At 38.7% G+C, this 18,203-nt stretch overlaps 3 pseudogenes; all 3 read left to right on the top strand.

The window, feature by feature from the left end:
• The first annotated feature begins 772 nt into the window (after positions 1–772).
• Positions 773–4,693, top strand: LOC112098182 (annotated as a pseudogene).
• Positions 4,694–10,809: 6,116 nt separating this feature from the next.
• Positions 10,810–11,738, top strand: LOC18041284 (annotated as a pseudogene).
• A 4,662-nt stretch (positions 11,739–16,400) lies between these two features.
• Positions 16,401–17,638, top strand: LOC18041282 (annotated as a pseudogene).
• The last annotated feature ends 565 nt before the right edge of the window (positions 17,639–18,203 follow it).

The following is an 18,203-nucleotide window of genomic DNA, read 5'->3' as shown; positions in this document are numbered from 1 at the left end:
CAAAGCTTGTATCTTGTTCTTGATGAGTGAATAAAAGCTGCTGCTCTATTCTTCAGTGGATGTAGGCTGCCTTCAGCCGAACCACTTAAATTTGTTGTTCTTTGATTACGGTTTCTGTGTGATTTTTTGTGGGAATTGTTTTTGCTATCTTCTTGATCAATAATCAGAGAGTTCAACTAGGTCCTGTTGATTCTTGATCGGAGATTAAATCCGATCTTGGTTCAACATATATCATGCTTTCATCAGCGCTGTCGGAAGCGGATTGATGTGGTACAGGACCTAAATCTAATTTTTTCATCAATTATGAAAGAGGTACACTGAGCACAGATTTCTTTTGTTTCTGGTACTTCCAACCTAGAAAAAAAGATGTGCTGAATCCGGAATGAAATAGTAAACCCTGCAATTATGGAGAGGGCTATGCTCCTAAAGAGCTGCATACAAGCATATATATAGATCTTTTATATGAATGCTGTCTCTGAATCACCAGATGAAAGGCCAGCAATGATTGATGTCCCAAGAAAACTTAGACAAGTGTATTTGTCTTATATAACTTTCATGTTTATTTTCTTGGATATGTATGGGAAAAGAAAAAAAAATTCCATACTCAGCTCCTCTGTTTCTGCTTATTGTTTTATTCACGCCGCAGCAGGGCCTAAGTATCTTATCCAATGAACAACATGTTGGAAAATTGGTTTTTTAATAGGTATGGTGTGTTGGTTTCCCCAAAAAAACGAAGTATCAAGAGGAGGAAGACAGCGAAAAGATTATGATGATGAACGGAGCGAAAGTGCTGGAAAAGTTGATATCTTCATCGAAAGGTAAATATAATCCAATTCGTTCCTTCTGTGCTGAAGAGCTCAAGACAACACATAATGCTATAAAAAATGGCTATAAATTATACGAGGGTTTCTTTCAAAACCGGCCTATTTCGGTGATGAAGTTCGGAACTTTTTTTAGGGCAGACCCTGCAAATCAAGTATTGTATTAACTGAATTGAGTTTGCATCACAAATGAGTCATAAGAAAGTTCTGAAGTTGATCGGATGCTGCTTAGAGACTGAAATCCCCGTTCCATTTTTAAGTTTTTAACAAGTGAAGCTCTTGCTGATCGGTTTGACTTTTGAGACTCCGGTATTGAGAAATTATAAAAATAAGGGCTAATGAGGCAAGTGAAACTCTTGCAGACCGGTTTGACTTTTGAGACTACGCTATTGACAAATTATAAAAAAAAAAAAATGGGGCTACTGAGGCAAACAGAGTCAAACCCAATGAGTAACAACATGCGGAGTTCATATGGAGAGGAGACACATATTTTCAGGACGGTTTTAAAATAATTGTTGTGTTATTAGATTTAGAATGACTTTTAAATTATTTAAATGGGTCTCTCTGGGAAAGCGGGGTCATAAGGAGTTTCAAGAGTGTCAAAAGAACAGCACTTTTTATTTTACACGTATTCTGATCACGATGTAAAAGCCCAGTCCGAAAGTTCATCTGTCCAGAAATTTCGTGGTGGTCAATTTCCCCAAACTATTGGTTGACCGGAGAGGACTTGTTTTACTTTCATATATACACTTCAAATTAAGCATTTTGAACAAATCGATGGTAGTTCAGATTCATATAACCGCCAATTTGGAGAGTTAGCTCCGTCTCAATTAATCAACATCTGAACTCACTCCTGCAGTTGTAAAAGATCAAATAGCCGGAGACGAGTCAGGAGACTCTATGAATTGGACAGAAAACAGCAGCAGATTTTCCCAAGGTGGCTGTTGGTGATAATATCATCTTTTATTAAATATAAATAAAAATGAAAAATATAAAAATATATAGTACATCAAACGTAACGTTGCCAGGTTGCAGTACGTGCTTCTCTGGTGCGCGTTTATCTGATATTATAAAAACATTTTTCTCTCGACTTTGAATAACTTTTGGTTGACTTCCAAATTTCTTAGAAGGTTACATTTCTGTTAATTATATTTATTTATGTTCTTTCTGTTTCAAATTTTGCTCGAGAAATTGCAGAACTAACTTTCTCTTAAAAGATCAAGCCTCTCGCCGCCCGCAGGTGACAGGTACATCCTCCTTGTCAGTTGTTATCAGCATCTTGCCTTTCTTTTTCTTCAAATATGTTCTCTTCTTGTAAACTAAGTCTACTTTCGTCATTATATTGGGTTTCTACTTTCTAGATGAGTTCGATTTTAAGAAGATTCAACCTTAGGGAACACAGAGAGAGTACTGATAAAGCAACATTTATGATTAGGAATGGCGAATCAGTGCTGAAAGAGTTAATTCGGGCTTCTAATGGTAAATAGAATCCTTATTGTACCTTCTCTGATAAAGAACTCGAGATAGCAACAAACAACTATGACTCGGAAAAAGTTATAACGAAACGGAGTTTCTATACGTTGTATAAGGGTTTTTTCCAGGAGCGCCCAGTTTCTGTTATGAAGTTTGATGAATCTAAACCTAGGACATATGATTGTTGTATCAATAACATCGTATATGCATCTCAAATGATTCACAGATGTATTTTCAAGTTGATTGGATGCTGCTTAGAGACTCAAATTCCCATTCTAGTTTTTGAATACATTAATTGCGGGTCTCTTGCTGATCGTATTCGTATTCACCACACTCCTCAACCTCAGCATGAACCTTTACTATTGACACATAGGTTAAAGATTGCAATGGACATTGCTAATGCAATTGCATATCTTCATGTTGGATTCCCCAGACCAGTCATTTTTAGAGATTTCAAGTTGTCAAATATCTTATTCAATGAAGAAAATGTTGCAAAATTGTTTGATTTTTCGTTCTCCATATCCATTCCTGAAGGTGAAACCCACATTAGTGATGCTTTGAGGGGAACATTGGGAATTTTTGCTCGAGTACTTGACTGGCAATTTTAATGAAAAAGCCGATGTTTTTAGTTTTGGTGTATTTCTAGGTGAGCTTTTGAGCGGACTGAGAGCCTTTGATCTTGCCCGCCTTAATGAAGATGATGGTTATGTTGTCTTACTAGATCATATAAAGAAATATTTTGAAGAAGATAGGCTTAATGAAATAATAGATCCTTTGATCATGGGAGACAGGTCATGTTCGGGGAACCAGCAGCAATTGCAAGCTTTTGCACATCTTATCTTTGAATGTGTCAATGAATCACCAGTAGATAGGCCAATGGTTGATGTTGCAAAAAAAACTCAAGCAAATGTATGCTCTGGTGCCTAATTTTTTTAATATTCCTTGTTTTCATGTTTTAATATTCCCATCGAGGAGTGTACTGAACTTACTTAAGATCCTAATTTCTTCATCAATTATGAAAGAGCTAAACTAATAAGGGCTTTCCATTGTTTATGGTACTTCCAATCTATTAGAAAAAGAATGGGTTGACTGAAAGCTTCTAATCGAAGTGCGATACAAACTCTGGAGAAGGTATCCCTGCAATTTCCAAGTAAGTTACAGTAGACATAACATTAAATGTTCAGACAAGTCTGTTCTGTAACTCAATTTTCATTTTAAATAAATTTTGTGTTTATACTGCTAACATATGATTTTGAAGTATGGAACAACACAAATGGAAGTTGATGTCAATGGGTCATTTTCATACCCAGAACCTCAAACTAATGCAGAGGACAACAGAAAAGTGCTTTTCTGTTTGTTCTGGCTCATTTTTCTTGTTTTATATTTAATTTTCATTTAGTGAACCATTTGCTGGAGGTTTGGATCACTAACAGTCTTCTTGTTTGTATATCAGCTGAAAAGCATTCTCGTCCAAAACCCCTCAATATCGAAGAGGAACAGTATATGCGAGTATTTTATGAGAATAAACTTCGCGATGCATGCAGTGCATTTTATTTTCCTAATAAAATTCAGGTGCATTGTTCTTTATCTAGAATATTATGATCGTGAAAAATTTTTGTAAAACAAAAGATGAGAATTCATACTGGTTTTATTTACATCCCTGTGGGATTTGTTCATGTCTGCAGGCAACTTCTCTGTTATACTTGAAAAGGTTCTATCTACAATGGTCGGTCACAGAACAGCACCCAAAAAATTATAATGTACGATTCATGCAAATCTCTGTTACTTACATACCCAAAAGTTCGCAAATGCTCTTGTTTCATTTTATGTTATATGTGTTATATGATATGAGAGTGTAAACTATAGAGCTTATTTTTCTCTTTTTCTTTTTTCTTTTTTCTTTTTTCTTTTTTTCAGGGACTAACTTTAATAAGAATGCTAGGTTGATCACTGGTAAGAAGGGGAATTTTCTCGTTTTACAATGAGAAGTTGGATGTTTTTGGTTTCAGAAAATTTTAAATTAATTATCTAATAGTTCTCTTTTTATAACTGTTAATGAATTAGCAGATCATGATGCCAACAAATGTATCCAAAATGTTAAGATGAATGAGATATTTGATCATAGGCTTACTAAAGACATATCGTTTCCAGGGGAAGAGAATCAATTGTAAGTTCTTAGACAGACTGCCTTTAAATATCTCTTTAAATTTGATAGAAATAGGCTAACAATCATACATGTACCAACGAAACTCAGACAAATTTATGCAACTTTGTATGTAAAACAATTTTGCTTGCCTTCGTTGTGGATATGTAAATTTTATATATGTATGACTGTCTTCTGTGAATCTTATGTATTCATTCTTTTGCGGCTTTTGCAACCTTTTTTTTTTTTTTTTTGAAACTGGAAACTTCATTAAAGGGCAAAGATTACAGAGAAGTAAATAACCAAGGAGGTGGAACATGATTCCACTCCTCAAAGCCTGACAAAGAACCCCCCACCCGAGCAGTAACATGGGCGGCAGTGTTCGCAGACCTTCGAACAAAAGAGAACTCAATATCTCCTATAGACTTAGCTAAAGCTAGACAATCATCAAGAATAAGACCATACCCATTAGGACAAGAATAGCTTGCTGTGAGAGCTTTAAAAACCTGAATGCAGTCCAATTCTACTACAACACAAGACAAATGCCGCTTCTTAATCCAGCTGAGGATCTCACGCACACCAAGCGCTTCAGCATCCCTTGCACCAAAACTACCCAGGACAGATGCACAGCAAGCAGCCACAAAAAGCCCATCAGAGTTGCGAATGACCCCTCCATAACTCACTTTTCCCTGAGCTGAAAATGTTGCGGCATCAACATTACACTTAAGCCAACCTAACTGAGGAGGTGTCCAACAAATTGCCCCATGACAGCCTTGGAAACAAGTAGCATTATGGACCTCAGATTTCTGCCTCGTAGTTTGCCATTGAAACAAATAATTTCCAGCAGAGTTGAGGACATGACGCACACTACAGACTTTGTTATTCCAAACTTTCTCATTCCTCCGGTGCCAGATCCTCCAGCATATCATGGCAACGAGGTTACACATCTCTTTATTACAGCAAGAAAAAACAAGCTCCAACCAATTAAGAAAAGAAGGTTGAGGACCAATTAAACCAAGGGAAGAAGTCAGCCAACAAGTCTGAGCAAAAACACAGTTCACCAAAGCATGCACAACATTTCTTTTTGCTGATTGCAAAGGGAACAGATGGGCATTACCTCGACACGCTTCCAAATAAGATTATCGGTGGTGGGAAGCACATTCTGCGTGGCTCGCCAAAGAAAAACCTTCACCTTACTAGGCACCTCCAGGCTCCAAATTTTCCTCCAAATACCAGAAGTTGGGGCGTTGACATAGTTATTAAGTAATCTATAACAGCTCCGAACAGTATACAACCCATGGGGGTCAGCCATCCAGTACCAAACATCCTTTTCTCTTCGAGAACTCAGCGGGATTTGCAAAATGAGGTTTCGGTCTCGAGTATCAAAAAGATCTGCCACTGCATCATAGTCCCATCTACGCTGCCCAGGGACCATAAAACTGCTGACTGGAGCTGAAACTATACTTTCATTTAAGCTGGTGGAAATAAACCCACTATCTGCATCAGGAAGCCAAGGATCCGACCCGATGAGAGTGTTCTGACCACTGCCAACCTGGATCCTACTACTGCGAACAATAATATGCTTGGCTGCCAACATAGATCTCCACACAAAACTTGGATTATGACCTAAGACAGCCTCTACAATAGATGTGCGAGGAAAATATCGAGCTTTGAAAATCTGGCCAAGAAGAGATTCTGGATTCCTTAACAGCTTCCAAACTTGTTTCCCCAACATTGCCACATTGAAAGCGTGAAGGTTTTTGAAGCCAATTCCTCCAGTGGTCTTGGGTTTACACAGCAAATTCCATTTCATCCAGCGAATACCACCTCGCCCCTCACGTCTGCTTCCCCACCAGAAAGAGTTCATCATGGTTTCTAATTCTTTGCAAAGGTCTAGAGGCAAAAGATAAACATGCATAGCATAATTGGGAATAGCTTGAGCCATTGTTTTTAACAGAATTTCCTTACCAGCTCCCGACAAAAAATTCATACTCCAGCTGTGAAGCTTCTGCCACACCCTATCACGAATAGAACTGAAGACTTCCTTTTTATTCCTGCCAACAAAAGAGGGTAAGCCAAGATAAGTGCCATGGTTAGCAGTAGCGTTAACCTCTAAAATATGACAAAGCTGCTCCTTAACATCTTCTTTAACATTGGAACTAAAGGAAATTGAGGATTTGCTGAAGTTCACCCTCTGGCCTGACCTTTGACCATACACCCCAAGGATGTGCTTAATCACATGAGCTTCACTGTTGTTAGCCTTGAAGAACAAAAAGCAGTCGTCCGCGAAAAATAGATGAGAAACAACAGGAGCTCCTCTAGCTACCTTAACCCCATGGAGCAAACCAGCACGCTCATGCTTGCGGATTAAAGCACTTAACCCCTCCGCACAAAGAATGAATAAGTACGGCGACAAAGGGTCCCCTTGACGAAGCCCTTTACTAGGAACAATAGGACCAATGTCCTTCCCATCTCGGATAACATGATACCGAACCGTAGAAACACATAGCATAATCAAGGTCACCCATTTAGCATCAAAACCCAGCCTAAGCAACATAGCTTCCAAGAAATCCCATTCAATACGGTCATAAGCTTTCGACATGTCGATTTTAAGAGCAGCTGCCCCAACTTTTCCTTGACGTTTCCTCTTTAGAAAATGCATGATTTCAGAGGATATAAGGATATTATCGGTGATGGCTCGACCCGGAATAAAAGCACTCTGAGATTCAGATACTACAGAGCCCAGAACAGTTTTCATACGATTTGAGAGCATTTTAGCGACAATTTTATATAGGACATTGCATAACGCAATAGGCCTCATGTCCGAAAGAGACTCTGGTTTTGATTTCTTAGGGATCAGCACAATAGATGTGTCATTTAAGCCCTCAGGAAATGAGCAAGTAGCAATGAAATTTAAACATGCCTCCGTCACATCCTCACCAACATGAAGCCAAAATTGCTGATAAAAGGCCGGGTTCATACCGTCGGGACCTGGCGATTTGTCCGGGTGCATTTTGAAAAGGGTCCCTTTAACCTCACCGGTTGAAAAAGGCTCGAGAAGCAAATTGTTCTGCTCAGCAGAAACTTTTATCTCGACACAATCTAAGGATTCTACGTTCAGACAACCATCAGAAGTAAATAAATTGGAGAAGTAGTTAGAAATCAAACCATCTATGTCAGCCGAGGTGGTACACCAGTGACCTTGAGCATTGCGGAGAGTCGTAATAGAATTCCTTCGCTTTCTTGCAGTTGCCGTAGCATGGAAGAATCGGGAATTCATATCCCCTTCCTTGAGCCAAAGCAATCTTGATCTCTGCTTCCAGAAAACCTCCTGACTATGGAGAAGTTCATTAAACCGCTTCCTGACCTCCAAAAACTCCTCAAGACCAGTTGAATCACGACGCCCCCTCAAGAGAGTCATCCGCCTCCTACACTCGGAAAAATTATTTCTGAAATCCTGAGCTAAGTGACCTCCCCAACGAAGTAAAGCAGACCCACACTCTGAAATTTTTTGCTGAATTGGATACCCACGCGAGGAAGACCAGCTGGACCGAACCACCTCTGCACAGTTTGCCTCTCTCAGCCACATATTTTCAAAACGGAATCTTTTAAGCCTACGGGAATGAGCTAAAGGCTTTGGGTCCATAAAAATAGGTAAATGATCTGAGGTTGAAGACTCCAAACTCCAAACTCCAAACCCGAGCTTCCTTGAACCGGCTTATCCACAGATCAGTGGCTAGAACTCTGTCCAACCTTTCCTCCACCCAATTATCCGTCCCCCGAGACCGTTCCCATGTGAATTGATAACCTTCCATGCCGATGTCAAGTAATCCGCTATCCGACACAACTTGTTTAAAACCCTGCAGCTTCCAATTGGGATGCTTATGCTTTCCTCGCTTCTTGTTTGCAGCTAAAAGGTCGTTAAAATCCCCAATGCACACCCAAGGAAGAGATGACACAGCAGATAAAGTGCGAAGGAGGTTCCAAGAATCACGCCGACGACTGGATTCCAGGAAACCATAGAAGCCCGTCATCCTCCACTTACCAAGCTCCGGGTACTCTACCTCCACATCTATAAAGTTTCTAGAGAACTTTAGTAATCTCACTTTGCTGCTAGCTTTCCAAAAGAGGGCAATCCCTCCACTACGGCCCAAAGGCTCAACGACAAACAGCCCCTCATAGCCCAACTTCGGTTTTAATCTTTCTAAAGTATTTCTATTACAAAGAGTTTCAATTAGGAAAATAAAAACTGGTTTCTTACATTTGGCCCATACCTCCAGCATTTGAACTGTCCGTGGTTGGCCCAGCCTATGGCAGTTCCAGCTTAAGACACTCATTTGTCTCGGTGGGCCTGATTTACAGGGCCCACCGCTGGTCCATTTTTTGATTCAAGAGGTAAAAGCAACACTTGGGAAGATGCCTCTCCTTCAGAGACCGTTTGGCTGCACAATCCTGCCTGTGACCTTCTCCTTTTGGAATATTTAACAATTAATCCTTCATCCATATCTTCCCCAGAATCCGGATTGATATCAATTTCATTTATTGCCCCCGCAACTTGCTTTCCTTTCACACAAGATAGAGTCTTAGTAGACACTAAGCTGTCACCTTTCTTATTAACTACCCTGCTTCCCACGTCCTCGTTCCCCTCGAGGTTTTGAGGGATGGCATACCCGGGATTTGCGGCAAGAATTGGGTCAATTGCCATGGTAGCTGCAAAGTCTCCGTACCTTCCTTTTTCCTCAGCAGCTTCCTCCGGTGGGATAGATCTCAGCCACCGATCGCCGGAGTTCATCGCATTTCTTCTATGTGGTGCCTTCATCCAGTGACCATAGGCTTTCACAATCTCCCCAGAAGTGCATTCATACAATTGGGGACACTGTTTTTCAGTATGGCCAAGTAATCCACAAATAAAGCAAAAGATGTTGAGGCGTTCGTATTTAAAATCCACCCAAATCCAGTCTCCGCCAACCTTCTTTAGCTTCATCCTTCGCTTCAGAGGTTTCCTAACATCTATAGCCACTCGGATACGCATATAGTTTCGCCAAACCCCCATTAAGTTATGCTCATCGGACTCCAGAAAAGTGCCTATGTAGTTGCCAATGTCTTTTAGAATTTTCGCAGACATGAATCCTATTGGAAGGTTATAAACCTGGGTCCAAAACGAGGTAAAGTAAAGTGGAACATTCCTAGGCTGTTCGTTCTCCTCCCGCCGTTTAACAAGCAAAATATGTTGATCAAACGTCCAAGGGCCTGAGTCAATGACCCTTTTCACATCCACTTCATGGAAGAATTGAAATAGAAAAAGCGAGGGAGATAAATCCTTAATGCAGACTCCCTTCCCTGGCCTCCATACCGAAGCCATTGTGTTCTTCATGGCAGGGAAGTTAATAACTTTATCCGTAAGAAATCTGCCCACCAGACAGAACCGAAAATCAATGCTCGCTGGACCACCCTCGTTGCCAGCGTCTCCTTCAACAATGAGCCCCCCGTCCTCCTCCTCAGCCAAACTGATATGAGCATAACCATTATTAATCTCGATCTCCGGGTTTCCTTCAGACATCGCCACTGACGAAAGGAGAGAAAGGCTAGAAAACTAAGTAGAAAATTTAAATTCTGCAGAGAAGAAACTTGTCATATAGACAAGACGAGACAAACTTGTACCAAGACAAGACTGTAACGTTGTCTTTTTCTTTACGAAAGAAAACAAAACAAGGACGCTTTTGCAACCTTTTAAACTAATAGAATTGTGAATTTTAAGAAGAAGAATGCCTGTTTCGTTCTTACATCATAAGTGAACTTGTGGTAACTATGATTCATCATAAACTGTATTTATTTTAACTTTTAGTCGACTTAGAAATTTGAAAAATTATCTTGAAATCTTGAATATGATTGTGGCAAGCTAATGCTCAGTAATCTAAGACTAATTATTGATTAAAAAATGGTCTTGGTCAACAAAGTTAAGCGGAATCTTAAATTTAATCTCCACTTGTTCACATTAATGGCTAGCATGGACTTTTCAGGATGAGACTGAAGACCATTCATCCAAGAGGCAACGTTTCTGGTTTTATATGTTTTCTCTGCTTCAAGTTTTATGTATGCCTAAGCTCTCTCCATTGCATTTTCTCTATCTTAATACCCAAATCTGTCATTGATCCGAACTAAGGTACATTCTCTCCTCCAAGTCCTCTGCTTTATTTTTCGTTCTTAATTTTTAGTACATCTCATAGCGCCCTTGAAAATACTATTACTTTTAGTGGTCTAGTTAATAAACACTTAGAATATTTGTTCAATGTACAGTTTAGTGAAGTGAGAGAGGAATTATTTTAATGGGTCTGTACAAATTTATTGATTAGACTTAGACTTAGATCTTAGATGGATTTGTGTTTGGGAAAAAGCAAGTCCTCGGGAAAGGCAGACAAGTCAACTGTTAAGTCGATGAATAACAAAGTTTTACTAGAAAAATTGATTGCCTCTTCTAATGGTAACTATAATCCTATTCGTGACTTCTCCTTCCAAGAGCTCACAACGGCTACAAACAACTACGATAGAGAGAGAATTATAATCCAAGAGAGTGGCTATATATTGTACAAAGGTGTCCTGAATGCTCGTGCAGTTTCTATTTTGAAGTTTGGGGAGAATTACAACAGTGATAATCAATACAAGTTTTGTTTCAATAACATAGTATTTGGATCACAAATTAGTCACAAAAATATTTTGAAGTTGATCGGATGTTGTTTGGAGACTCAGATTCCTATTCTAGTTTTTGAATCCATTGAGCTCGGTACCCTTGCTGATCGCATATATAGACGCCGTAGACATAATTTGAGCCTCTACCATTCAGATATAGGTTGAAGGTTGCAATGGAATTAGCCAATGCAGTTGCATATCCCCATGCAGGATTTGCCAGACCCATCATTTTTATGAGTGCGACGCCATGGAGAATATTCTTTGATGAGCAAAATGTTGCCAAACTGTTTGATTTTTCACTATTTGTGTCTATTCCAGAAGGTGAAACTCATGTAGATTTTCAAATAGCTGGGACAAGGGGATAGATAGCACCTAAGGTTTTGCTTGAAGCTAAGTGCAATGAGAAGTATGATGTTCATAGTTTTGGTATGTTGCTACTTGATCTTTTGACTGGGCAGAAGATAACTTCTTTCTGCCGCGATAAAAGACTTGGCATTGAAAATTACTTATGGGATCTTCAGAAGAAATATGTTGAAGAAGATGGGTTGAATGAAATGGTTGATCCTATGATTATTGAAGAGGGATTATGCCCAATAAAAGAGCAACTGCTGTAGGCTTATTTAGATTTTGCCTTTAAATGTGTCTCTGAACACCAGAAGAAAGGTCAACAATGATTGATGTGGCAAAACAACTTAGACAAATGTATATGTCTTGTTGAAAGCTTGAATCCAAAATCGTTGATGGATGGTTTGTCACTTGTAAGCTTTCATGTTTATTTTCTTGGATAAAAGAATGAATGCCTCAACTCTGTAAAGTCGAGTCTCTTACTTTAATTGTATAATTCGTGGACAAAATTACTTCCGTACTCGGAAGTGGAAACTTTTTTCTTATATTTATTCTGCCGCAGGGATCAAGAGCTTCTCTATTTTTTGACCATCCGTAGGTACACGTAAAATCTCCCTTTGTGTAACATTTCCTTTAATGTTCTTAAAATCCTTTGTTTTCATTGTTGAATAAATTGAAACTATTTCCCGGGTTTTTGGAACTGTAGATCATGAATTCATGTTGGAAGCTATCAAGAATTCAGAGAAGGAAGATAAAGAAAAATGTGTTATGAGGAATGGCAAAAATTTACTGGAAATTTTGATTTCTTCATTTAATGGTAAAGGCAATCCTATCCTAAGCTTCTCTGCTGAAGAGCTCAAGATAGCTACAAACAATTGTGACTTGCAAAGAGTTAAAACATAAGGCTTTGTATATCAACTGTACAATGCTTTCTTACATGGCCACCCAATGTCTGTTATGAAGTTTCAAAACAATGACAAATATGATGCACATGATGATAGGACTTATGGCTAAATTAGGGCTGGCTTTTATTGATTAAATCAAACGAAAACAAACAATCATGACCTACAATTCAAGAGGTAGGTCAATCTCTCCCAAAACTCCTAATGATTTCTAATACCAGACAAAACTTAACATAAACTCTAAATGACTCCATAATCTCTTATTTATAGCTGAATTCTAATTAATAAAATTACTAAACTGCCCCTACTCCTAAAATTATTAAATTGTCCCTACCCCTTTATATTTGCGCCTAACATGAGTTTTATTAGTCTAACATTACTCCCCTCCCAAAAAGACACCTTGTCCTCAAGGTGAAATCTAGGAAACTGCTGCCTCTTCTTCCTCGGCTTCCTCCTCGCCTTCCTCCTCATCACACACAGTCAGGACTTGTAGGGATTTATCTTTACATCGATGCCCCGGTGAAAATTTCTCATCACCTCGAAAACACAACCCCTTTGCCCTCTTATCTTGAATCTCTGTCTCCGTGAGGCGTTTGAAAGTCACCCCTAGTCGTGCCCCACTAACTCGATCCCTTTGGGAATCTTTATGTAAACCCATCGTTTGTATTTTTTGGCCTCCCGGTGGTGTACTTTGGAACTCTCGTTGAAACACTAAAGTCTGGGTTTTCTGTCTTACCAATGGTGTGCTGTTTTGATATGAAAAACCGATTGAACTGCTCATATTAACCCGTTCTATTGTGTTCTTATCCTCAATCATCTGTGCCAACTCCATTGACTCCCCTAACCCTCTCAGCCTTAGCAAGCGTAGCGAGGCTCAAATTTCTGGCTTTAGTCCCTTCATAAAATTCCCTTCCAACACCGCCTCTGGAAGTCCCTCTAGACGCCCTAATAGTAACTCAAACTTCTCCCTATACTCTATAATCGTTCTCTCCTTGGTCAGAGCAAAAAATTGTTCATGCAAATCTCCCTCTTGAGTGGCCCGAAACCTCTCCAACAACCGATCCTTAAATTCACCCTATGACCTCATTGTTTGTCGTTGTTCTCGCCATTGAAACCACGCAAGGGCCTTTCCCTCCAAGCATAATGCCGCCGCCATCAGTTTTTCTCTTTCTGAGAGTCCATTAATGGCGAAATAGCGCTCTACACTATACACCCATCCATAGGCATCCCCGCCTTCGAAAATAGGCATTTTCAGTTTCCTTACCCTAGAATCCACTCCAAATTGAGTCTGACCCGCCCAATTTCATGCCATCGGAGGTCTCCAACCTCCTAAATCTACTTCGGTCTTTGTAAATCCTGAAGATCTAGCCCAAAATTCTCCTTGCTCAGCTCCATAATGGGCTGGAATCCCTTGCCCAGCCGTATTTCGGCCATAACCGCTCACTTTCTCACCAGAAATCCCTCATCCTGGCCTACTGCCCCAAATCCAGCCTGTTCAGACCCAAATCATCCATGTCCAGGTTGTGCCTCACCCTCAAACGCTCCCGAGTTGCCTAGCCCGATCACCCTGATTTCTACGCCGCCACCTACCACGGGTTCCGTAACCCCGAATCTTTCTCCTGCCACACCGCCATGGCCCCTCGATGCTGCCGGAGGTGGGTTGAGGTGGAGTTCCGTCAATTTCAGCAACATGGCTTCAAGAGATGAAAATTGTTGTTGAACGGTGTTGAATCGCTCATCAATCGTAGCCTTGAGCGATCCGACCTCTGCTTCCAATTTTTCTTCAAGCGCGTTCACCTTCTTCGCTGCTATTGCCTCAGGATTCCTGCTCTTATACCACTTTGATAGGACTTAGGGCTAAATTAGGGCTAGATTTTATTGATTAAATTAAAAAAAAAATCATGACCTACAATTCGAGATGTAGGTCAATTTCTCCCAAAACTCCTAATAGTTCCTAATACCAGACAAAACTCAACATAAACCCTAAATGACTCCATAATCTCTTATTTATAGCTGAACACTAATTAATAAAATTATTAAACTACCCCTGCCCCTAAAATTACTAAATTATCCCTACTCCTTTATATTTGCGCCTAACATGAGTTTTATTGGTCTAACATACGAATGGTGCTTGAAGAACATTGTATTTGCATCATAAATGAGCCACACAAATATTTTAATGTTGATTGGATGTTGCTTAGAGACTCAAATTCCCATTCTAGTTTTTGAATCTGTATCATCTGGAATCCTTGCTAATTATATTCATGGTCCTCGTCCGTCACATTTCAAGCCTTTTCTATTGACAAATAGGTTAAAGATTGCGATGGAGATAGCTAATGCACTTGCATATCTTCATGTTGGGTTTCCTCGGCCTATTGTTTTTAAAAACATCAAATTATCGAGTATTTTATTTGATGAAGATCATGTTGCCAAATTGTTTGATTTTTCACTAGCTGAGTCTATTCCAGATGGCGAAACTCACATAAAAGATGCAATACCAATAGGAATAATGGGATTCGTTGCGACTGAGTATGTAACCACAGGTGACTACAATGAGAAATGCGACGTTTTCAGTTTTGGTGTGTTGCTGCTTGTGCTTTTGACCGGACAAAAATTGTATTCCATTGATGAAGCTGGAGATCGTCATTGGTTATAGAATCGTGTGAAGAAACATATTGAATGTAACACGTTTGATGAGATCGTTGATCCCGTAATTCGTGGGGAACTTTCAATTCAATCTTCTGAAAAAGATAAGCAAGTGCAAGCTTCTGTAGAGCTTGCCGTGAAATGTGTATCTGACCAACGGTGACTGATATAGCAAGGACAGCTCAGACAAGCATATCGTTTTGGATGGTGAGTTATTTTATAGTCACAATAAAAACATTCTTAGAATATGTTTTGTTGTCAATTCATGTATCTTGTTGAGATATCATGTCTTCAGGTTTTCATAGCCACAACAGCAAATGCAGGCTTTTACAGAAGTATAAATATTTTTGTATCTTGTTCAACTACTGATAGCTCCTCAGGCGAGAACTTTCTCTCATAAGTCAGATGGTAAATCATTCTTCTCCTTAAAAGCGTCATACAAGTTCAAGTTTCTATGTATACAATAGGAATAAACTTCTTTCTAATTATAAATATCACTAATTTATGAATTTATATTGAGATGACAGACGGGATACAGGGATAGTCATATCACGAGATAAATAATTTTAAAAAGCATATCGTAAAATGATAATTAAAAAAAAAAATCTTAACTCTGATCTCCCAATAATTGAGTGAGTAGAAAGTGTAATGATGAAATGACATTTTATTCTTAATAATGAGAACAGTAAAAAAGAAGGAATTAATTGGACAAACTTTACACTCGTTCAGATACATGTACAAAAGGCCAACTAGGAGAGCTAGATAATAGCTGTGTCTCAATTTAATCAACCTAAAGATCAAGATCAAATCAAGCATCGCGTTTTCTTAATCAATTCAGCGTACGTGCACAGCCACATGTATGAACTCACTCTTGCAATTGCAGTAGTGTAAATGTATAAAATTAAATGATCGTATTCGAAACGGGGTTTGATGGAAGCACTTGGGCAAGATGCGGATGATGTAGAAGTTAAAAACACTATTTTTAGTATGCCTCCTATGAAAGCACCGGGTATTGATGGCCTCCACGGGATTTTCTTTCCATCCCAATGGGAGTTAGTAGGACCCTCAATGTGTAAGCTAGTCAAGCAGATTTGTTTTGCAGGGAAAGTCCCAGCGAGTACGCTCATCGTTTATCATAAAAGAATTTTTCCGCGTTTAGCCACGTGGACTATTCCTTACCCTTATATATCTTTGGTTGACTAGAGGAAGCCTCGTTGCATTTTCACATATTTCAAATTAAATTAAGCATTAAAAAAAAATTTATACTTATTCAGATGACTCAATTTAATCGACACCAGAATCTGAACTAACTCTTGCAATAGTAAAGACCAAGATCAAGATCAATATCGAGCTCAGCGTTTTCTTTATTAATCAATTTGCTGTATGTTCACAGCCACAGGTACTCCTCTCCTTATCATCAGCGTTCAACAGCTTTGGCTTTTTTTTTTTTTTTTTTTTTTTAATAAATTTTACTGCTGTATATTTGTGAATGAAATAGTAGTATATATATAAATAAAACAAACTGATTGTGATACTTGAATTGGTTTCTACTTGTAGATGGGTTCAATTCTGAGAAAATTCAAGGACAGGGCTTATAAAAAAACATTGATGGTGAGGAATGGCGCGACAGTACTAAAAGAGTTGATAGCGTCTTCTCATGGTAAATATAATCCTTATCGTATCTTTTCAGCTAAAGAACTCGAGATTGCAACTAACAACTATGACGAGAGAGAAGTTATAAAACAATGCGACTTTTACATAACTAAATTGTACAAGGGCTTTTGGCAGGAGCGGCTAATTTCTGTTTTGAAGTTTGATGAATCCCTTCCTGATAGCGTTTATAAGTATAGTATTAATAACATAGTATATGCAGCACAAATGGATCACAAGCATATTTTAAAGCTAATTGGATGCTGCTTAGAGACTCCAATTCCCATTCTAGTTTTTGAATATGGAGAGTACAGAACTCTTCCTGAGCGTATTGGTCACTACCGCGATCCTCAACCTCGACCTCAATTTGAACCATTACGATTGAAACATAGGTTAAAGATGGCGATTGATATTGCTCATGCACTTGCTTATCTTCATGTTGGATTCCCCAGACCCATCGTTTTTAGACATTTCATCCCATCACGCATCTTGTTCAATGAAGAAAATGTTGCAAAATTGTTTGATTTTTCACTATCCATATCCATTCCCGAAGGTAAAACCCACGTTACTCATCGTGGGATGGGAATATGGGAATTATGTGCACCTGACTACAAGAAGATATATGTTTTCAATGAAACACTTGTTATCAATGAAAAGTATGATGTTTATACTTTCGGTACAGTTCTGTTGGAGCTATTGACTGGACAGGGCGCCAGGGATTTACTTCTTACATATGGTTCAGTCCGTCATCTCATTGAATATTTGAACAACTATCTTGAAAATAATAGATTTACTGAGATAGCAGATCCTATAATTGTTCAAGACCTATCATGCACTGGGAAAGAGCACCATTTGCAAGCTTGTGCACGACTCACTCTTGAATGTCTCAACGAATCACCGGTATATAGGCCAACAATTGTTGATGTTGCAAAAGACTCAGACAAATTTATTGCTCTCTTTCATGTAATTAATCTTTTGTATTCGTCGTTTTTTATGTTTTCATTTTCCCCTGCCAGTATTAGTACTGCAACCCGGTTATTTGAATAAACAAAATGTTACTAGTTTAATGCTTTATTTAATAATTTGTGGCTAGTTCCATGACAGGGGAGAGGAAAATTGTATGACAGTAATTTGTCACTGCACGTTATGGTAAAATGCATTTTTTTTTATCATGATATCATCTAACATTTTGGGATAACCACGACACAGAAAAAGAAGTTTAAAAATTAGAAAATGAGCTCTTTTAGCAAAATTAGAATGCTTAAAGAGAAGAAAAGAGCATAACAAAGGGCATCGATTTGAAAAAAATTGAAAAAAACTACAGCAAAATTTTTTATTGGACAATTCCTGCACAATAACGTGTTCCATTGTACATGTAATTTATGTTCTACTGCTGGAACAGTTTCCCAAACTAACTAACTTGATAAAATATACAAAAAGAGTTGAAGAGTTAGGCTAGTGACATGACATTTTTGATAAATTTCAAGACAAAATTTAAGATACGTCAATGTCATTAATTGACGGTTTCACCTTTCA

This window comes from Citrus clementina, unplaced genomic scaffold, assembly GCF_000493195.1.
Source record: "Citrus clementina cultivar Clemenules unplaced genomic scaffold, Citrus_clementina_v1.0 scaffold_5, whole genome shotgun sequence".
NCBI lineage: Eukaryota > Viridiplantae > Streptophyta > Magnoliopsida > Sapindales > Rutaceae > Citrus > Citrus x clementina.
The sequence above is the reverse complement of the archived record's forward strand: the minus strand, read 5'-3'. Positions and strand labels throughout refer to the sequence as shown.